This window comes from Balaenoptera borealis, assembly GCF_965194805.1.
Source record: "Balaenoptera borealis genome assembly, chromosome: 9".
Taxonomy (NCBI): domain Eukaryota; kingdom Metazoa; phylum Chordata; class Mammalia; order Artiodactyla; family Balaenopteridae; genus Balaenoptera; species Balaenoptera borealis.
The window spans coordinates 64,763,526-64,788,179 of NC_138873.1; the positions used below are offsets into that span (position 1 = coordinate 64,763,526).

The 24,654-nt window shown below is 32.5% G+C and overlaps 1 protein-coding gene across 7 annotated transcripts in view; it reads left to right on the forward strand.

Moving 5' to 3' along the window:
- Positions 1-24,654, forward strand: part of EPHA7 (EPH receptor A7) — a 167,274-nt gene that overhangs the window by 101,454 nt on the left and 41,166 nt on the right. The gene's annotated exons all lie outside the window — the stretch shown is intronic.

Genomic DNA, 24,654 nt, shown 5'->3' on the forward strand with positions numbered 1-24,654 from the left:
CCAATACATATTTTAAAAAATTTTGTCTCTTTAAAACCAGAAATCATATGAGAAATACCTTGGGTTTAATTTTGCAATCTTAAAATTTTCATATTTGGTAATTATTTAAAAAAGAATATGTCTTATTCTGCTTAGGTATGTATATTAAATTTTGTTTGTACCTCTGATTATACCAAATAAGAATGTTTTGCTATATGAGGTTCTCTAATAATAACATTTATTGTTTCTGGCTATAAAAGCAACATGTGTTTGTTATAGAAAATAGGAAGTCCAGATATGTACAGTGTTCAAACAGGAAAGAAAATGATCACCAACAGTTAAATTTTTCCCAGATTTTCATTAGTAGTGTTTATTTGATTCTATATGCTACTTTTTCCTCAATACCACATAGGATCATTTTCTCTTGAAATGAAATATTTCTTGAAAACATTACTTTCAGTGGTTTTATAATATTAACATATGCAGGGTATTTAGATTGTTTTCAAATCTTCACCACAGTTGATAATCCCTTCCTATTTCTTTCAAGATATACCTTTTAGCGTCTATTTAGGATACGTTTACAGAAATAAGATTGCCCAGTCAAAGATTTTGTGCTTATTGGTAAATTGCTTTACACAGGGTTTATTTCAGTGTGCACTGTATCTAACAATATAGGAGAGAAGTTGCCTTGAGTTTTGAGTTTTGTTTTGAACTTTTATGAGACTACAAAGTGAAACACTATGTAAAAAAATTGATGTCATCTACTGGGGGGGCTTTCCATTGCTGATTTTCATTCAATTTTCAATGGCTTCCACAATGAAACTGAAAAGTTACTTGGGAGTTGGAGAGTATAACTTTCTCCATTGAGGCCATAACCAAAATTTATATGAACTTGACTCATGTCATATGCCAAGTAATTTATTCCAAAACTCAGCACCATGAAAATGCAAATTAACTATAATAATTCATCTTTATTGAAGACTATTCAAAAACATAGCCCTTTTTAGTCTTTTTAAATGTACTTGTTAGATGCCTGATAAAGTAATAAAACTGTCAAGGACTGTGAGCCAAGTATAAAGTGACTAAAATGGTTAAAATTCACCTCTAAACTTGCTTTCCATAACCCTGACCTCACTTCCTTTGCTTGCCTTTTAAAAAGTAAAAACTGAAGAATGTTATTTTCTGATATAAGTGAGATTAACAGAACATCTATCTACATTGTTTATTTAGTTGTGCAACTACTCATGTTCATTAATATCAGAAGTTATGTTAATGCTAATTTTAGTTGCTAGTCTCTACATGAACATTTATTTTGTTCTTTACTTACGTGCTCAAAAATAAAACATCTTATTATAAAATATTTTAATAGTATCATGACACTTGGGTAGGTATGTATTCATTTTCTCATATACTTATGTTTAATTAAATTATATAGGACCATAATTTATGAAATTTGAAAAATAGATTTTATTTGAATAGCATATATAATAAAGACATCTCTGATTAACCTTATTGGGCACCAGGAATTTTTGGCATTGTTTCAATAAAAGTGATAATTTCTTTATAAGCCATTATTTTTTAAATAAATACTAGCTTTTCAATTGATGTATTAATGTGGTGAATGCTGGAAAAAAGTTTTGAACAGAAAAATTTTATAACTTTGATGACTACAATGATTTCTTATTATCAGTATTTCATATTATAAAGTATTTAATACAGAATTTTTTTAAAGTGGCCAACATTTCAAGAGGCATTTCATAAGTTAAGGTTATTCCATTTGTACCCTTCAAGGAAAGATCTCTGAAATTAAAAGATAGTTGAATTATTTATAAAAATTGTCATATTAATTGGGTTTTAAAGATCCACATGTAAGTATTCAACTATGAATTTTTAACTATTATCAGAATTAATAGTGCATTGATTCTACTACTCATAACAGCAAAAAAAAAAAATGAATAAGAGTATTTTTCCTCTTGTGTATTGAAATCTGTTACATGATAGCCAGAGCAGGTGTTGAAGGGCCTGTGTGCTCAGCTCAGTGAGCCCCAGAGAAAAGATTCCAGTATCCTGAGCAAGAGGAATGGTCAGAGCCTGAGACAGAGTTCTCATGTAGCATATCACTCATTAGTGATTAAACCTCAAAAGATTAAAAATGGGCAGCATACAAAGAATATGCTTCCTATTTGGACAGTGTCAGGTTTCTGTGACTCTGATACTGTTTGTCTGATACTGTTTGCTTATTCTGCTCAAACACATCTCTCCCACCCTACACTCTTCACCAGGGAACACTGCCAGTGGGAGAGCTCTGGATAATGTTCTCTCTTTATTCTGAGAGTGCTGCCATCCGAACAAAAATGCTCACATCCATATTCATCGTAAAGAAATATTGATATTTGAGAACCAGGTAGAAATTGTTTACTACTTTCACTATTTTATAGTAACCATAGAAGGTATTTTTGTTATTAGTAAATCTTCCTGGTTTCATCTGGACTCAAAGCCTGGATGAGAGCTTTCCCCAGAAGGAGGAGAACAAGATGTGATCACATAGTCATCAGGGGATAAGTTATAAAGATTGGTCTGTATTAATATGTAGCATAAGTGCACACACATTTTACCATAATTTTTCCTTATTTTTCCAGGGTCTGCTAACTGCTTGATCTGAATGCCATGAAATTCTATTTGTACTAATCAGCCTAATGGGAGTACAAATAAGCTTGACTCAAAAATTGTATACTTTACAGTATAAAATTTAAAAACAGTTTTTTAGCTTTCATTGAACAGATTCAGCTCCTTAAAAAAACTTTTTATTTTAGGAAGAAAAAAATGGGTGAGGTTAAAAACTCTTCTTTCCATAATATCTATTTGCTAAAATAGTGTGGGAATAATTTAGTCCAGAAAAAGCTGAAAATGGTAGCAAAAAAAACAGTTATTTAAAATTTGTTATCAGAGTCAGAACAACTCAGTTCATTAGCTGAGTTCATTAAAGGTTTATTATCTTCGCTTTAATTCTGCTATATGGGATAGAGAGTGCCTTAACTAGAATTTTATGTTTATATTTGTCATCGTGGTGAATTTTTTTCCTATACCACGTATTGTCACACTGGTTGGTTTTCTAACATAGAAAATACAGAGAAATATAACATTTGGTTGATACAATGATAGTATCATTAAGTATTTTCTTTGTAAGGAGATACAATTTAGGTAGGCTTGATAATTTATAGTCTGATTTCATTTTCCTAGCAGTTACATTAAAATCCTATGTTCAAATATAGTATTATTTATAATTTTACTTTTTTATATTAGATCATTCTGTTACGATTAAATTGAGATATGAACAATTCTAAGTGTATCAATCTACTCTGATATTTTCTGTTAAAATAAATAATAATTGCTATTAAAAGAATTAGGTTATTTTATTTTTATAGAGAGACTTTTCACTCGTTTAAGAGGGAATTTATTTCTCTCACCTGATGAACCAAAACATCAGTGAGAACCTAGCATTCCCACTGTAGGTCATAGAATTCAGTTCAAATCTTATCCTAGCTGGAAATAAACTGAGGGCTGACATTCTCATACTTTAGAGAATGTAGTTAGATTTTTAGAGGGTCTGTATTATTTACATATTTCATGAATATATGAAATGATTTGAGCTGCACATGAATTTAGCTTAGAAGTCAAGGAAAGAAAAAGCAACTTACTTACACTGAATTTTGTTAAACATTGGAATTAATTTCACATAAAAATGACTATATTCAGTTCAGTATAACATAGGTTACATGAAATACTATCTAGCTTTAGGTCTCTGTTTTGATCTAATGCCTCTGGTTTTATAATTTTTAAGTCCGTAGTTCTGTGCCATGCACACATTACTGGGTTGGGTATATCATCAGGAATTACTATTTAATTAAATCCATTTGAGTAGTTGAAAAATATATTCCTAAAACTTCTTGGTACTTTGTAGGAACCTAATACTTTGCAGACTCCCTGAGGGCATTTTTTATATTTTCATTCCCACAGAAGCAAACATTTACGGTTTCCTTATCCCATTTAATGAGATAAAATTTAAAGTTTTCAATCTCTGGCATGTCAGCAAAACAAAGAGTCTTCCAACTGGGATTCCTGGAAGGATTTATGAGAGTAGAGAAGAATTGTAGGCTGCTTCCACAATTCTCCAGTCAAATCATATTTTTAAAAGTTCTTTTAAAGTAAGAGACATGTTTGGACTTGGTTGAGATAAGTATGATTCTGGCATAAATAGTGATGACCACACTAATTTTTCTTTTGGATATCTGTTAATGAGCATAATGGTGACTGTTTTAAATATCATTACCTCTGTGAGAACATTCAGGATATATGGGGTCAATATATTTTTTTAAATCTTTCTGCAAGTTTGCAAAGATGGCACTAATGGAGGTGTTGACAACGGGGGGGAAAGGATTTACTTAGTTCCCAGTATTTATTCCCATAAGTAATAGAATAACTTAATGACCTTGATTTTCATCTGCTTGGCAGTTTACAGTCTGTATTTTTCACCGTAACCTAAATATGTCTAATAAGTCTAAATTAGCATTAAAATTTATGAAGAATTAGAAGGAAAGCCACTTTCAGAATCAGTAGTTATTGGTCACTTAATTGCTTAGTATCATGTATTGTGTTTTGTTTGTGACCAGCGAAGTATTTCTTTCTTACATGGGCATTTTAGGTTGGAATTGCCCATGTGGTTTTTGGTGGTTATAGAGAAATTGCAGGAGGAAATATTCCTTACAAAAAGTGATTTGTAAACAGCATAGAGCATATCAGGGGATTATTAGGAGATTTCAATCCACTAAATTCTGTAGAGCAGAACTGCTTCAACCTCTCATATGATTCCTTGACATTTACTTGCATAATTTCTCTTTTCACTGTCATCACCTTTTACTTTCCTTTTTTCTCTGCTTAATCAAATCTTCTCCCATCTTTTAAGGTCCAGTTTAGGCTTTTCTTTCACGAACTCTTTCAATTGTTCATTGATTCCATACATATGTATTTTATATCAGGAAGCAATAGAAATAGTATAGAAATAGTTGTGAAAAAAACACAAAAACTGAAGCCCTCTTTGGAGCTTCAATTTATGTTCTAAATAACTTTTTAAAATAAAATCTTAGAATTTATTCTCAAATTCTAGAGAAGTAAGGGGGATAACCAACAAAATTAATAAACTATATGGTGACTTAGAAGGTCATAAATAGGAATAGGGAGTAGGAATGTGTGGTAAGGCAGAGGCTGATTGAACAAGTTTAAGTAACAGGGTAACATTAATAACATGGAGGAGGAAAGGGAGCAAACCATGTGCATATCTAAGGGAAGAATGTTCCAAGCAGATGGAACACCATATGTGAAGCCATGAGGCTAGAGCATGCCTGGTTAGTTCTGGTCATGGCAAGACTATTACTAAAAAAGCAAGGGAGCAAGTAGTGGGCAGTGAAGTTACGTAGCTACTCTGAGGGCTTGGGTTTTTTCACTGATGTAGTTGGAAAGCCATTGGAGAGTTTCAGCACAGGAGTGACATAATCTGACTTAGGGTTTTAAAGAATCCTCTTCTAAATCCACAGCATTCTTTAAGGCATATATCTTATTATATGCAGTTGCATCTTACTTTCTTAACCTGATTATATTCCCCTTTCAATCAAGGACATAAGGTATAATCAATCATTTTATACCCCCTGGAGCATTGGGAGTGAGGTATATGGTATAGTGGCATTAAGTAAATAATCGTTGATTTGGTTTGGAAGGCTGGAGTAGAATGGATAAAATAAGCATTACAACCAGCATTGGCAGCCCTGGAAATCTTTTCTACACAGATTTGTTAGTTTACCTTTAAATACAAGCAGCCGATAGAAACTGTTTTTCTATCTTCAATCTAGAACCAAGAACAAATCACAAACCCTTAAGTTGCCTCTATATTGCCTTTCAAAAGATGTAGTTTGAGCAAGTATCCAAAATTTAGGTCTTAACGTGTTACAACCCCTCCGTCCTAGAATGCCTATTAGGTCTTTACACTTTTCTTTAGTGGATCCTGTGATTTAATCAGAAATTTCTGCAGTGTTCTTTTCATTTGCAGGCAATGAAGGCTGTCTTTAAAAGTAAATGCACAACCATCTTCCTCCTATTCATTTCTCAGACATTTATATCTTGCAGCATGTGAGAAGCATATTAAGTGGCTGTTAGGTGAAAGTAGAAAGGTTTCCACAAATAATGCCTGACAATTCAATCAAAGAAAATCAGGAGGAACAATTCATGGAAAAAGGTGACATAGAAGATAGGTGGGGTTCCTGGGGACATTCACAGAATAGAGTGGTCCTTTGCCTTGCTTTTTCATACTCCAAAAATACAGCTTCACCTCCCATTGTTACAGAATCAGAAATCACCTATCTACTGATAAAATTACAAAATTAAAAATCTCCAGTTAAAGCTTATTTAATTTCATTTAAAAATGCAGAGTGTATACTATGCTGATTCATATGATTATGTGTACGATTTTGTCTCCATTTATTTCCGTTTTGTTTCTTAAAAAGGAATAAATGGTAAGGTTTTACTACTCAAGGAGGTGATCTGTATGCTAGATCTAAAATTGCAGCCATCAACAATATTTCCCATCTTTCTACCCTGCCATATTTTTTCTTCTTAGCACCTCTCACTGTTATCATAGTATATATTTTACTTATTCATGTTATTTCCTATATATCTGCTTCCCACCCCCATTAGGATGTAAGCTCCTTGAAATATACATATATAATCTATTTTATTCATTGCTTAATACACTTAAGAAAGTGCCTAAAATATATTAAACACTACAGTATTTGTTGATTGAGTGAATGAAATAATTATGATTACAAATTTATATATAATTTGATATGTATTTATATATATATGTCTGTATATACACACACCAAATGATTCCAGTTTGTTGTGTTTTAATTTTATATATGCCACTCTTTGACACAGAGAAGTTTACATTTTTATAAGTCTATCTTTTGCTTAATGGTTTATATCAGTATTAATTATGCTTTGAAAAACCTTACCCATAACAAATTTACAAAAATACTTTTTCAACTATTCTTCTTTTATTAAATGGCTTAGATTTTATATTAAGATTTTAAATTATCAAGAATATATCTCATATGCAATGTGAAGATGTTTTTAACTTTCTCCTTTCACTAATCTTTTCAGTTGCTTTGATACTATTTATTGTAAAATTCATCCTTCTCACGGTATTTTAAAATGCTAATATTTTATACCAAGGCCATGTAGAGACTAGAGCCTGTTTCTGGACTTTTTAATCTTATTGAATTCTTCATTGTTTATTTTGTTGGCTAATATGACATTATTTTACTTAATACAGATTTAGATTTTTATATTTGTCCACCTAATTATAATTATCCTAATTTTATTCATTCTAAAGTATTTACTTGTCCAACCAAATATTAGTTTCTTTGTGTTGAGGTTTTTAAAAAGCCTCTTGGAATTTTCATTGAGTTGTCATTTTATTGAATTTTTGGATTAATTTGAATAAAATAGAGATCTGTCCAACATTGTGTCTTCCCATCTCAGAACATATTCTATTCCTTTATTTAATTACATTATGTGTCTGTGTAGCTGAGTAAAGGATTATTATTTTGTTCATATAAGTCCTGTTGATTTCTTAGGTTTATTCCTAGGTGATTATTCTTAATGAATTTTTATGCCTGAAGGAAAATAAAATCACTGTTGACTTTCAGAGCTGTAAGATTAAATCTACCATAAGAAAGCCAACTTTTCAATTCATAAAATTTACAGATACGTGCTGCATTTTAAAGGTTATGAAATAGTACACTACGAATGACAGACCGTGCACTCTTTCGTAGTCAATTTACTCAACAGAGCATTTCTGGAAGGTGCTTCACACCATGCCCATTGGTCCACGTCTTTAAACTCTGTAGTAAAAGGTACCTAAAAGTGGGAATGTTTTTTGTTTGTCTTCTTTGTGGTTCTAATACATGGATCAGAGAAGTACCGTCTTGTGGCTGCCCAGTTAGTAACAATTTGACATACTGGAAAACCCACTGACCAGAATACAAGAAAAACTGAATTCTAATCTACTGATCTATTAAGTTACCATTTACCCTTGACAAGTCACTTCAGTTCTTGGAGTCTCAGTGTCCTCAGCTATAAAATTCAAGATATTGAATTGGAAAAGATATTTTAATTTATTGACTCTGTTCCCACTGTGACCCTACTACTGTTCTGTTTGCTGGCTCTGTGTCAGTGAATAAGGCAAAGTCCGCGTCCCCATGGAAATTAGATTCTAGTGCACCTAGAACCGTTCTCAGTCTAATGTTCTCTGTGTCTGTATTACAAATTGTGATGGAGTCTGGAGGAGAACTAAGCCCTAAGTTATAATCAAGAAAGATACAGCCACTGGAATTCAAGTACAGTTGGCCCTCTGTATCTGCGGATTCCACATCCACCAATTCAACTGGCAAAACTTGAATTTGCCACATGCAGGCAACTATTTACATAGCATTTACATTGTATTAGGTTTTTATAGGTAAAGATGATTAAAAGTATGCACACCCACCCACCCAAAGGGCCAAAGAATAGTCCCTGTGACATTCTGCCTCCCTCCATTTAGTCCCTCTTGGAAATCCATCATCAAGCTTGGGGACTTCACCCCAACAAAATTGTAAGCATTGTTAGGTTTTCGTGTAAGGCTCTTGCTGTAGCGTGGATAGCTGTGATTGGTGAATCAACTGTCTGTGGCTACCAGTTGCACTGAGATTGTAACAGCATTTTTACTTTCTGCACAACAAAGAAGCTTTGTAAATAAAATCTTAACATTTTGGGTCTGTATAAGAAGAAAAGTATACGATGTACGTAGGTTATATGTAAAAACTACCCCATTTTATATAAATAGCATTGAAGATGTTGGTATCATTGGGGATCCTGAAACCAATCCCTCGTGGATACCAAGAAATGAATGTACAGTAAATTCTCTAGTGACTATCACTAAAACCAAGAAGCTCAGGAAATAGCATCAGGTGATATACTAGGCTTTATAACCTGCATATTTTTATATAAATTTAGTTCAACCAGCTCCTGCATGTGTCTGTGGATAAGCTTCCTTACCTCTACCTTTCTAAACTTCAAAATGCTCATTTGTACAAAGGCTACAATAATAGCCACCTCAATGGTTTATTTTGAGGAGTGAATGAAATAACATATGTCAACATTTTAATATAAAGCCTTAGAAAACCTCTGCTTAATAAATCTTAATTTTTGTCCCTGTTCAACATACTCTGAAATTGGAACTTTTCTTCACCTGTGAATTATATTAGGTTGAGGTCAATGTAAAGATCACAGTAGGTCAAAAACAGAGGATGTATAAGTCATAGAAGCAGCTTTTCTGTTTAACAACATGCTGATCTACCAAACGCCTCCTGGAAAGAGAATTTCTGAAATGACACAGACCTAAAAGCTAAAGCTAATTTTGTTCCCACCCAAACTAAGGATAATTCCAACTCTAATCAATGAGGAATTAGATATAAAATATCATAATGGAAATAAGGGTCAGCCAGGGTATTTTTGGCAGAGACATGCTGAAGTAGAAATTTTAGTGGCTTAAAAAGCATTTAGCTCAAGCCTTTGTAGTATGTTTTGGTGCAGACTTGTAGATATAGTATATAGGGGCCTCAATTACTGAGTTTCTGTTTTTAGTAAATAGCTGCCCTGTAGGTCACTAAGTGCTATTGCTGACAAGGTTGTATATGAGAAAGCTTTTATTTTAATAACCAGTGACAACTTTGTACTTATAAAGAACCTTCCATTTCTCCAAATCCTTTGGTTCAGGATAGCTAAACAGAATTGCAGTCACCTCTAGAATAGTGGACCTAAACCGAGTATTAACACAAGAATAAATGGGACATCAAAGAAAAGGAGATTTTTGAGTAGAAACAGAGCACCAAAACTAATTCTTATAAAATGTGGCTTGGAGTCTTTATGGCCACGTTGAACAAAATGCTTTTCTCAAGATCCATATGCACTAACCTGCAAGTAATTAGGCTCACTTTCCTCAGAAAGAAAAAGTAAGTTAAACCTAGATCATGTAGACTCTACATTGTAGTTGTCAGCTCTTGGTGTTGTAGGTTTAGTGACCTTGGGAAAGTTACTTAAATTCTCTTATCTACTTCCTATTTGTAAAATGGTGAAAATGGCTTATCCAAGGACTTTTGATGATTAAATTAGGTAATTATATAGCACACCTTTTCCAGTGACCAGCATACAGTAGTTGGAAAATTCATGAATAGTGGCTAATGAGAAAGCATAATTTAAAAAATGCAGTTGACAGTTGTAAAAACAAACACAAAAATCTGTAAGGGGCCATGTGTTAAGCAAGATTTTATAGAAAAAAACTACAAAACATTTTCAAATGACATAAAAACGACCCCAAGGTAGAGAAAGGCTGACAATATTTATTGCTTGGAAGTCTTCATACCATAAATATATCAAGGCTTCGTAAAAGAATTTTTATATTCAATATGATTATAATCAAATTTCCCATATAATGTGTGCATGTATGTGTGTGTGTAAAACTTAATGTTAGTCAAATTCCTGAATTGAATGGAAAAAGGGAAAATGGATAGGAACAGATAAAACAATTTTGAAGAAAAGGTGTGGAGATGTATTATAAAGCTGTGGAATTTTTTAAAAATATGCCATCAGCAAAAGGTAAGTAGCCTAATAAAACAGAAACAGAAAAAATATTTCAGACATATACAGAAATACCATATGTGACAGTGGTGATATAATTAAATAAATAGTACTATAACACAATTTATTGTACTGTATAAAATAAATAACATTTCTATAGAATAAAGACAATTGTGAAGAGAAAAATATAACTTAAACAATTTTGAAGAAAATATAGAAGACTATCTTTATGACCTTTGATTAAAGAATTTCCAGGAAACCCAGTCCATAAAGAAAAGGTTGATAAAATTGACTATATAAGGAAAATATAAGGCACACAGTGAGAGGAAATGTTATACATATCTACCAAAGGAGTAGTGTCCCGTGTTTATTTTTTTAAAAATTACAAAATACTAAGAAAAAGAAAACAATCTTATGAAATGTATGAAACTGAAGAAACAGGAATGGTTAATAAATCAATAAAATTAGGGAAATGCAAAAATGAATAGCAACAAAAGACCATTTAACACATAAGAAGAATAAAATAGTAATCAAAAATATAATAGAATATTGTGTTGTCTAAAACATAAAAATGGAAATTTTATAAATTCCTGGTAGAAATAGAAATTTATAAAACTGCTTAAAATAATATAACAATATTTATCAAAATGAAAATTATCTTACTATTGAAATTCTAGTACACACAGATGTTCAAAATGGTTCACTGTATCATTGTCAGTGATTAATTACAAATAAAAATGGAACATTAACTTAAATGTCTGTTAGGAAATACTGGCTGTTAGATAACATTTTTCTTTCTGTTTTTAGACTATGTGGGAATTTTTTAAAATTTTTAATCAAATTTTGTCCCAACTTTTTTCTCTCTCCCCACCCCTCTCTCTCTTGCTCTCTCTCAATTTCTGAAAATAATCACACTTGATAGGATTTGGAAGATTTTTTCCACAAAAAAAAAGTAATTCAAAACTTTTAAATCTTAAACTTTGGAAGGATGACCATTAAACAAGCTAACAAGAGTTTTAAATAGAGCTGTCACATATTTCAGGTGAAATTCAATAAAATGTGTGCAAGCAAAGGTATTGGTTTTATTCTACTTTTTTGTAGACCACCGAAGCTTTGATTTATTATCAATGGCATATGTGAATACTTACCTATTAACATATGCCTTGAAAAAGTTGGATTTAAACTAAGCATGTATACATCATTATTAAAGGTATATAAGTTTTTGAGAGCTGGGAAGCTGTAATTAATATAACCATAGATGGTTATCTAAGATGATACATATTATATTTATATATTCTTTGAAACAAAGCAACATTTAACTATAAATTTATAACATCATAATTTTATTTTTTTAATCTGTGTATGTTAGAAAACATTCCTCTTAATAATAAAGATGAAACTAGTTAACTAGTTAGCCATGAAAAAAATGTACATTTCTCCAACACACATTCTTCTTCAGTTTTGGTTTACTGGTAGTTACATATAAATCAACTTTTTAATACATCAGAACGGAGTTTGTTTTCTTACCTATAATTGTCATTTGATTTAAAGTTAGCTTAATTTAGTGTGTTGCCCCTGATGCATTGCCCATTTAAGAGGGTAAGGAAAATCTTATTACTACATGGAAAAAAACTTAGTATATTCTATTCAGAGTCCAAAGTTAAAACCCAGGGTATATTGTCATCTCCACATTCAAAATCATAGTGTATTAAGACTTTTTCCACAGCTAACATCCTTGAGGTTGACATCTTCTTGTGACTGAGTAGATAGCAGTAAGAAATTCAATTACAGCAAGTCGGCTCTGTCATTGCACCTGTCTGCTTGCGCAGGAAATGATTTGTAAATTGGGCTTTATCTTTCCCATCCCATAAATCTCCTGTCCATAATTGACACTTGTCACCATAGATGAATAGTGGGAGAAAGGAAACAGAAAGTAAATGAGTAGCCCACCTGGGAAAACAATGTCTTGTTGCCTTTGGGAGTCATTTGCAAACAGCAGTACCTACAGGCCAGAGTTTTTATCCACAAGCAGGTGGCAAACATTTTGCAACTGAAAAATAAAATGCCTGAGCTGAATCACAACGCAGACAAGAACAAAGGAACAATAATTAATATATAACATTTTTCCTGAGCATATAAACATGTCCTCCAAGGAAATAGAAGCTTTTCTTTACTATTTGTGATGCTCGCTTATTGCTGCTGCACATTTGTAAGTATCGGGTTGGTGTCGACCTGTCAAAATGCATTCATGAAGCAAGCATTTCATCTGTCTTGGGAGTTGATATTGTCACTTGTTACACAACTCAACATCAGTTCAAAGTTGTTTGATACCAGTGTCAACAGATTGGTTTAAAAAAGACAAGAATGGTGATGTTTTCTTTCAGATGTCAAAGAAAGAAACAAGGGATTTCATAAAGATGATCTTGGGAGCAAGCACTAACCGTAAACATATGACAGATAAATCTTCATATCTAATTTTCCTAAACGGCTTATTTAATTTTATGTTTCTTTCTGAAGCTTATCTCATATTGTGAAACACTCATATTTTAAAACAAAAGAAAAAGCATTTCAGAATTTATTAATAATCTCTTGATACTAAAATACCTGAGTATTCTAAAAAACCATTCTTAAATTGTCACCAAAATTTTGATTAATAAAATATAACCACAAATGCAAATATATTTAAATAACAGATCAAATATTTTACAAACTAAATTGTGAATTACAAAAATCATTATTTATGAATCATGTATGGCTTGCCTAGTCTTTTCTACATATTACCTGATTTTTTAATAATTCTTTAGTGTATAAAATTTTTATCAGTAGTTTTAAAAATATACAACTTATTATTAGGAAAACAGAAATTATCATTTCTTTTGAATATTTGCAGATCCAGAATTATTTCTTTCACTTTATGTTTTAAAATATATTCTAACTTAAAAGGATAAGAACGTCATCATTCCCTTTGCTCCTGCAGATCAGCACGAATATAAAGAGTTATTTCCTCTAAAATAAGACCAGAAGATTAGAAGTGTAGAAATGGCAGAAGCATAGACTTAACTTGAATACCTCTCCACTATCTGCTCCTATCATCTGTGGTTCAAAAGGTTGTTTGCCTATCTACCTAGCATTTAAAGAAGTTGTCAGCATTCTGTTATTTTTGTACTGCAAGATGAAAGTTTGAGTGAGGAAGTTAAGTTGCTTCTCTGTAGGTTATTGTTAGTATAAAATAAATGATTTATTTATGCCGACTTTAGTATGCTGGGCTTGTAAACACAGTGGGGAATTTCCTGGATATTGATCTAAAGCAATAGGTGTTTATAGTGTAATACAGTGGTATTCCACAACTCTTTATCAGGGTCAACTTTGTCATTTGGCAACTTAACCTAAGAACAAAGAAAAACCTTTTAACGCAAGTTAAGAGTGCTGCCTTTTACCTGCCTTTTCTTAAATCACCAGTTTTCCAATAAAAAAGTATATGTGCTATTGTTTATCTAATGAGTGTATCAGTCTGGCCATAGATATTTAAAATACTAAGGTAATATCAACAATATTAGGCAACATGGAAAACGGAGATGTGGATATTGTTGTAAATTTATTTTAAAGCATCTTTAAGTAGATGCATTGCTTGTCCAAATGTCAAAAAACCTTTCAAGTTGTTCCACAAACACATATGAAGTACCTGCTTTGTGTTTGGTTCTGTGCAGTGTCTGGGAATGTAACCAGGAACACATACAGTCCCCACCCCAGTGGAGCTCATGTACTGTAAGGGAGGAAGGCATGTAAACAGGTAATTCCCCTAGTTGAAATATACACCAAGTACAGAGAAGCTAAGCCTTCAGTTGTCTTGAAGTTGTGGGCCAGAGCTTACCAGCAGACTAGGACATGGGTTTCCATGTAGAAGAAATTGAGTAGCCATAACTACGGAGTCATGAAATAGCATGAACTGTTAAACAAGAGAGAGATTTCCCTGTTAAACAAATTTGAAGGCATTTTGCAATCCTGGCAGATAGGTATGAGAAGGAAATGACAGGTAAGTGATGCTGGAGAAGTAAACAGAGGCCAACCAGGACAGGCCTTGTATGCTGTGCTCATTTTATGACAGCTGTCATTTATTCTATACTTAGTTTGCTAAGCACTTCCTATCTTTTCTCATTTAATACTTTAGGTATCTCCTTAAAATTTGATATTATTACTTTGGAGAGATGAGAAAACTGAGGCACGATGAAATGAAATAATATGCCCAAAGTCACACAGCTTAAGTACCCAGCACTATGATTCTTAATTGGGAGCGATTAAAAGCGCTTAGAAGCATCAGAATAATAAAATCAGAATGTTTTTCAAAAGTTATAATAGGTGTTATCAAGAAATGTTAAGGCCATCCATTGACATAATTTAAAATAATAACAAATCAGTGTATTAGCAAAGACAATTCCCTCTTATCAGAAAATATTACAGTTTATAATCAATATTCAGAATTTAACATATAATAATTTATTTAGTAAATATCATCCTTACATTAGAATTTGTTTGCATGGATGATTTCACATTTTGTAGAGCATTTACCAAGTCATATTCTTTATTAACACACATAATTAAAAAAATGAAGTAAGATATAATAATCGAATAAGATTGTGCATCTCTGCACCTGATGCCTGAATATAGTATATCCCCGTGGATCTAAAGTAAAATACTCAAGGTTTCAAATATATTGTATTTAGAATATTTACATTAAATTATAAAATGACAGTTTGCACTAGAAGAAAATAGTGTCAGTGAACCGAATAGAAATGGTTTTTGTTGTGCTGTTTTGTAAAGTCGATTTGTCATGCTTATTTCCTCTTTAATTTCTTTCTTTCATAATAATACTAACAGTTATTGAAAGATTGCTAATTGCTAAACGTGTATGTGACTCACATTTATTATCTTTTAAAATCTCTGCAGCACCCATATCATTTCAGTTTTGCAGATGAAAAATTATGTAGTTCAGAGCAGTTTAGCAACTTGAGCAAGATGACATAACTAGTAAGTGGCAGAGCTGGGATCAGATATTTTCTGTGTGACTTCAAAGCTTGTGAAGTTCAGCGGTGGGGCATTTTTATCAATACATTTTCTTTCCATTTACTCGAATTACTCATATATACATACAAAACAGTGCCCAGTCGTATGTTGTGGTGAGGATGGAGGTTAATTTCAAGCATGAGAAATCAAATTTAGACTGATTCGAAAATACTTTTCCTTCTAACTCTGGGGCATAATGAAGTTACATGCCATGCATGTGTGTATGTATGCACACGCGTGTATGTGCATGTGTAGGGCTGTGTGTGTGTGTGTCCTCAGTGGCCTAGTGTCCTTTTGCACTGTACCTAAGGAATAATCTACAGTTTTTTTTTTAATGGACCAATGGGCAGCTAACAAATGATTCTTGTTCCTTGAACATATAACCTGGTACTCTGGCACCAGAAAATTATTCCTTGTCTGTTATTTAGTGGCAAAATATTAATCTATTCTGCAACTTTTATCAAATACTTTATTTGGCTGTGTGGTTAGATGCTTAATGATAATTCTTTTTTGTCTCTGACTAAAAAAACAAAAACAAACAAACAAAAAAACCCCAAACCATAGAACACTGGAACTCTGTTAAATTCAAATGTTCTTATTTTAAAATACTGTAGAAGGAACCTTCCATTCAAAATAAATTCTTAATAAGCACAAACCATACAGAATCTGTCTCTCACTTTTCATTGATATGTAACACAAAATATGTTACACAAGTGCTTTTGTTTGTCATCCATGACAATTTACAGCAGAAATAAGGGATGTGTTCAGAAATATGATGGAGTTTTCCAGAGAAGTGTGCCACTGGACAAATTTTATTACTGGACAAAAGAGAAAATGCACTCATCTTAAAGAGCAATTAAGCATTTATTGGTCAGTGACTTGCAATTTTAAGTGAGTATCAGCAGGTTAATACTTGCAACATAGACAGTTAGAATACATTTCAATGTTACATTCTCTGCCTGCAGTTGTACTTTTTGTTTTCTTTTGTTTTATGATGATGAAAAGTCAGATTTGTATTAACCAGGAAATAGAATTACCTTAAATGAATTATTCATGCGACTTTCTGCCAGGTTCCTAGTCATAAGATAACCAGGTCACTGGGCATTCTGAAGAGCCTGGCTCTAGCACTGAGTGAGGAAAGCTTGTTATGTGAACATGTAACGGAAGGTGCTCAGAACCTGGCATTGCTTCACTTCTCAGAAAACAGAAGTTGCTGTTGAGCCTTGGTGCTGGTTTGTAGGTTAATCTGTTGATTTAAGACAAAAGAGATCTACAGCTGCATAACTAACCTAAAACTAAGAGAGAGAGAGAGAGTAGGGAGAGAGAAAAGAAGAAAGAAATTCTGTGTCAGAGGAAAATTTTAGATCAGAATTTTCTTATCAGAATTTTGTAAGCAAAATGGACCATGATGAAAACAGTCCCTTGAAATTAGACCTGGCAGATTGACCCACAGAGTTGAGGAAAAGTCTAATGCTATTTCTCATGTATTGGCGATTGTTTGAATAGAAAGCTGAAGAGTTATCAATTTCATCCCTTTATTAAATATAGAGTTTATTTTTAGAGACGATGCACCAATAAAATTTCTGAGACTGCCTTATATCAATAAGAAATATCTGTAATGTACAAGTCATTTATTTCACAATACTTTTCTGTAGTTACCACATTTGGAAATCAGTAGTGATAAAATTACCAAAATATGTGGGTCATAAAGTGCTTTTAATTACAGATATGAAAAGTTTGTATATGAGTATCATTATATATATGTGTATATGTATGCATATGTTCATATATAGGATACATATGTATTTATATTTAGGTACTGTAGATGAAGAACTATAGTATTTTCTTACATGAAAAATTACTTTGAATAAATATTAAGAAGATATATTTTATATATGTATATAAATATAAAGTGTATCAATTTTTATAAAAATAATTTGTTCTTTTATAATTTTCAAACATTTTGCTTTTTTATCCCAAGCAGTTTTAAGGCCAAAAGAATAAGTATTAACTAAAATCCTTCTTAATGATGACCATTTAAATAAAAATTCAGGGAACTGAAACTAACATTTTGATGGGCTTTGTTTTATTAACAAGTATATTATATATAACCAATGTTTTTATGTCCCATGATTTTATATATCTCCAAAATCCTGTGCAGACACACAGAACAAGATGTAATGAGAGAACTTGGTTGCATTTGGAAATTTTTTTAATAAAATAAAATAACACCTCAGAATACCATAAGCAAAATTATGCTTATTTGAAAGAATAGTTTGAATTCATTGGTATCAGAATTTATCTTACTGATATTGATATTTTGAAAATTACCAAAAATTAATAACTGACTTTTAAGTTACTCTAATATAGGATGGTTTCACTAGTTTGTTTGTCTTTTTTTTTATCATTTGGCATTTTGTGATGGTTTTCCCTTAGAGAATTGCAATAGATATTGCAAGCAGTAGTCCAAAAAAACCAGTCTGATCTTAAGGTATGTATTCAACTTCGCAAAGTTCTGAAAGATACTTTCACACTTTAATTTGAGAGAATAGTTATCCTGGAACAACAACAAAAAAATTTGCATCCTAGAGGAAATTTTTAGATAATTGAGAGCTGTACTTTATACGTTAAACCAGAATTTAATATGTACCTAAAGGCTGGGAACTGTGATAAATAGTGAGGACATTTTGTTGTCAAAACCAAACATGTCCCTCCAACCTTATGGAGCATACAGTGGGGGAGACAGACGTTCATCAAATAATTATACAAACGCATGTCAATTTCCACCTCTAAACTGCTGTAAATGGAAATTTTCTAATTCCATGAGAACACAAACAGATTGGGTTGTATTCAGTCAGAGAAGTTGGAAAAGATACTCTAAGAGGAACAGTCAGAATGATGTTTCACCTCAGTGTGAACAGGAGTTTGTCACAGCTGAGGAACAAAAGGAATATAGGATACACAGAATGGGGGGATATTTATACATGGTGAGGCTGGAAAGATAGATGGAGGTCAAACTGTAAGCTATGTTAAGGTTTTGGTCCTTATTCTAAAGTCATGGAAAGCCAATTTTTAACAGCTTTCATTAGATATAATTTGCATACTATAAAATTTACCCATTTCAAGTGTATAATTCAATGATTTTTGGTAAATTTAAAGAGTTGTGTAATCATCACCACAATAAAATATTAAAGCATTATCATTACCCTAGTAAGATCCCTCCTGCCCATTTTCAGTCACTCCCCATTCCTACCCCCAGACCTAGCCAGCTAAAAATCTAATTTTCGTCTTTATAGCAGCGGTTCCCAACCTTTTTGGCACCAGGGACCAGTTTCATGGAAGACAATTTTTTCACCGACAGTAGGGAACGGGGATGGTTCAGGCGGTAATGTGAGCAATGGGGAGCGGCAAGTGAAGCTTCCACTCACTAGCCTGCCTCTCACCTCCTGCTGTGCGACCTGGTTCCTAACAGGCCCCGGACTGGTACTGGTCCTCGGCCCAGAGGTTGGGGACCACTGCTCTGTCTTTCTAAACATTTTATATAAATGGAGTCGTACAATGTGGGTCTTATGCATCTGACATCTTTCAGTTAGCACACTGTTTTTTGAGGTTCATTCATGTACCATATAGCAAGTCCATTCATTTTTATGAATTGAATATATACTGAATATATACTGTTCCCTTGTATATATTCCATTTTATTTGTTTACCAGTTGATGGATCTTTAGGTTGTTTCCACTTTTTGGCTATATGAATAACATTGCTATAAACTTTCATGTTAATGTCTTCATGTGGACCTATGTTTTCATTTCTCCAGCGTAGACAACTAAGAGTGGAATTACAGAGTCATATGGTAACTTTATATCTAACTATTAAAAGAATTGCCAAACTGCTTATCGAAAGTGGCTGTTCTATTTTACATTTCCACCAACAGTGTATGAGAGTTCTAGATTTTCCCACATCCTTTCCAACACTTGTTATTATCTGTCTTGTTGACTGTAGCCATTCTAGTTGATATCAAGTATATAGTATCTTAATGTGTTTTTAATTTGCATTTCCTTAATGACTAATGAAAATGAGCATCTTTTCATACAACCTTCAGGAAATTTGGCTTTTGAATGAGGAGAAGTGGCTTGCAAAAGGAAAGAAAAGAATTAGCCAGACAGATAGAGAAAAACTAGAAGAATGTGTCATGCGAGCCAAGGATAAAATGAGGAAAAGTTAACAATATTAATGCTGTTGAGAATACAAGAAAGATGAGGACTGAGAAAAGTACTTCACTGTGGTTAGATGAGGGCATCGGTGGCTTATCCAACCAACTGGATGGAATGAGGTGGACTGAAGCCAGACTAGAGAAGGTTGGAGCATGAATGGGTTTTGAAGAAAGGGAAAAAAATAATCTAGACAACTTTTTTGGCATATTTGACTGTAAAGGGAAGAAGAGTGATTCCCTGGCAGATGGAAGGGGATATAGGCTTGAGAAATAATTTTATTCGCGTGGGAGAAATCTGTAGTCTATTAGGCAGAATCCAATGGAGAGGAAGAGATTGGTTACATAAAAGAGAAAGGGTAATTTGTATGTAATAAATGTATCCATTTATTAGTTATTAGTCCATTAATAAATGTATCCACTTAGTACTTAGCATGTACTAAGTGGCTAAAATATGCATGGTGGTGTGTTCCTTGCTAGTACTGTCAATCAATTTGAGACTCTCTATTTCACCTAGGAATTTCTCGTGTCAAATGGCTAAATGAAATAATGTCATTAAAAGGTGTTCTTATAAAAAGTTCTCTTTAGTTAACATGTTATTCATGCTGTCTAGTAAATGGCTTCTCTCCAGGAAAATCTGTTTAAATCACCTGATATGACCTTTTCAGACCTGACCATTGCACTGTTCAGGTTTTCTACAGCTATCTGGTCCTATAAGAAAAAGCCTTACCTGAAATAACTCCCTGATGTGACCAAACAAAGAAAACATTTTTTCTCACTTCACTCTTAAACTTGCCAGATAAAGATTTAGTGATATCGTAAATATCTCTCAAGTCCCAGTTTACGTAACCTTACTTTTTATCCATGATCTGGCGCCTTCACTTAGGAATCTGAATCACTTTCCTTCATCCTTTCTGTTCTATATTCAGAAAAGAAATTAATTGAGGAGGTTGGAAGTGTAGAAATCAAGTTAAGTGAATGATCTCCCTTTCTCTTGCTATTGGGAAGATGAGGGTGGCAGGCACTGCCTGTTTCCTCCCTAATATCAAGTTCTTTCTTCTTATTTACTATCGTTTTTTTAGGGCAGCAGTATACCCAGCTTAAATTTTAGAAATCCATGTCCAACCTAGGGAATAAGATGAATGAGACAAAAACAAAAGACTGCTAGAGCTTGCTGGAATAGTTGGCTTTCCTTATTTAGACCCGGAGCATTCCACACTGCCTTTTCATTGCAAGCCTGCAACATGGATATGATTGCTGTAGCAGCGGCAATCGCAACGCATTGCAACCAATGAGGGAAAGGCCAGGAGAATCATCTTTACATCCTTGAGCCACTGGACAAAATATAGCAACTGCTCACTTGTGAAGTATATTCCTTTTTGCATGAGAAAAGTAAAAAACAATTAAACCCTTGTTTATTTGGGTTTTACTTACTTGCAACCAAACAAACTCTAACTTAGAAGTGAGCAAACTTTTTCTGAAAAGGACAAGATAATAAAAATTTCCTGCTTTATAGGCCATATTTTCTCTGTTATAATTCCTCACCTCTGATATTTTAGCACAAATAGCACCCATAAGCCATATGTAAACAGATGGATGCAGCTGTGTTCTAGTGAAATTTTATTTACAAAAACAGGTAACTAGCCAGATTTGGCCCAAGGCCATAGACCCCTGCTCTAACTGATAAAAGGTGAAACTAGGGGACGTATTGTCCTTGTATTTATGTTCTAGTTAGTTATTGAGATGGTTATTTCCTGGTGGCTGGAGACTATTTAGGAATAAAGTCAAAACTCCCTATAAGGAAGATGAGGGCAGTGGCAGAAGCCTAGTAAATATTGATCAGTTTCTGTCTCTGGCTAAGAGACACCAGAATTTTGGCAGGATTCTGGAAGATTTTAATTCTTGTATTGAAGCACCTGTATTAAATAGTAATAGCAAACACATTTTTTTCATCCTATTGGTTTTTCTGTTTTCCGTAGTTACTAGCATTGAAGCAGAATTGTTTTTAACTCATTTTCTTAACAAATGTACAATATTTTAATGACATTCTGGGTCAAAATGTGTTTGTTGGCTAACCTGGCAATCTAAATGCTTTTTTTGATACTGATTCTATGAAAAATGAAGTCCAAGTTACAAACAACTAAACTACAAATTAACTTTTGTAACCAAACTTATTCATAAATTGGTAACTCTCCCTATATATAACTATTTAATTATAAGCCAGATTTTCCCAATGTATAAAAATGACTCTTTGGGTATTAATTGGCTACTTTAGGAAATGGCATTAATTTTCTCTTGGTACTAAAATATTATTTAGTAAATTAATGCCACATGGCACCATCAGCATTGTACAGGTTTAGGAAATTGAAGGCAGTTTTCATCTATGCCTGACTTCCTAAGCAATAGCAACAGCTTTAAAATACAAGCTGCAATGCTAGTTGAAATGTATTCAGGAGACTCTATTAAACTACGTACTTAGTTTGTAGTAGGTTCTTGAAATAAAGTAATAAATCTTGACTGGTGTTGAGAACTTATTATTAAGCAATGTGAATCTCTTAAGTTTATGCACTTCAGAGATGAAATGTATTCAGAGTACCTGGAGCAATTGGGATGATAACATTTTTTAATTGCACATTTTAAGTGAGATAATTTTAGTGAGTTTTGAGATACTTTAGGTTTCCTTCTTTTTCTGTTCCTTCACCTTCTCCTTCTCCTCTTCCTCCTTGTTACATTCTTCTTCCTCCTTTCTTCTTTTCCTTCTTGAATAATCAAACTTATAATAGAACGGAGAATTAAAATCAAATTATTTGTGAGGAGCACTGGAGTGATGATTTCTGCAAAAAATGTAAAAAAATAAGATAAACAAAACCACTAACGAAGAACAATAGCTGCAAAAAAAAAATTGTTAGATAATATTTAAGAAAATAGATTGATTTGGATACATACAAGTTTTAGGTAGGCCTAGAAAACATACAGTCAAAAATAATTCATACCGGAGTAGAAGACACAAGCAGGAAAAGTAAAATAAAAAGAAACTGTAAAGTGGAAAAGCATGAGATTGATAGCAGCCAGAATATCATGAAATTGGCTGTTCTCTTCAACCATTATCAAGAACTTGGGATAGAGTAAAAGAATGGTGTAACAGGGAACTGTCACACTTACTTCTGCTGTATTATGTTTTGTATTATATCACTTTAAACACATTCATATCTCTTTGTAAACAGATATACCCTCAATTATATATCATGTAATAAAGTGGCTTTCAAAAAAATTTTAATGTATTTATTAAAAGTAATTCATAGATGCACGTTGTATATCTGTACTTTGGTATATTTATACACAAACACTCACATGTGAAACAAACATTTTATGAAACCATATCACTATATGCAGTAAACTCAATTTTTATGGTTTCATTCATTTTTTAAAAACTTTGGTTGTAACACATTATACCCATTTTATGATGATGAGAAATGGTGGTGTACTGGAAAAGGACTTGGGGGTTAAAAATGCAGTGTAGTCACATAGTAAGCACACAGCTGGCATTCAGTAATGTAAGTTTTATTCTAATGGGAATTCTGAATATACATTATTAATGTCCTGCTTCAAGGCAAATCTCATGTCTCCTCTTTCTTTAATATTCTTTCTATTAACAATGTTCCTCTTAATAAACAACCTACATGTTATTTAAATAAATGCTATACTGCCTCTGAAAAGTAAACTGAATCTTTGGAATTCCAGAATGTTATAATATACAGAACAATATTTTAAACATTGTGTAGATATTTAGGAAGAGGACCTAATGAGCTTACTTAGCCACATAGTTATATATGTAAATATTAGTATATATGTTATTACATAATTTAAGAAACATTCATATGTGTTCATGATACATATAATAGTATATAAATTAAAATTATTTATCTAAATGAGGGACTACATTCATCTCATATTGTAAGGAAGTATAGTTACAGTATATTGAATAAAAAATTTAGACAGTCTGTGTTTAATATAAATTAATAGAAAGAATATTCATGTTGTAAAGAATGTAAATAGATAACTATGAAAATTATAATTAAAGATAGCCATAACACAAGGATTTGGACTAAATCAGCGTTTCAAAAATTGTCGACTGGTATTACAATATTTTTGTGATTGAAATACAATATGATTCTCTATTTATAATAAAACATGTTCCAAGGTCAAAGAAAATGTACACAACTGAAAAGCTTATTCTGATGACATGTAAAGGAGGTTTTGGTCATTAACAAATGTGTATACACACACATGTATATCTTATTCTTAACAAGGGTTTATTTTCATTATTGAAAAGGTCTGATTGTGGGCTATAGCTATCCCATACTTCCTTATAAATCATTTCTATAAATAGTTCATCATTAAAGTGAGACTATAGTCACGTAGTTGACCTTATAAATAGGTAGCCTTTAGCTCTAGATTCATGGAAAATTAGAGATGGAGTCAGATTACTTGATAGACCACATGTGAAAGTATGTGTTTTTTTTCTAAAGCAATCAAAATATTAATTTCCCCACCACCCAAAATAGAAGAAATTGCTTCATCTGTATTGTTCTCTCAACTTAATATGTAATATTTTTAAAAGAATGTGTGTTGTTGGACCTCTTCCCGTTTTGGTAGTTATTTCATTTTTTTTACAATGA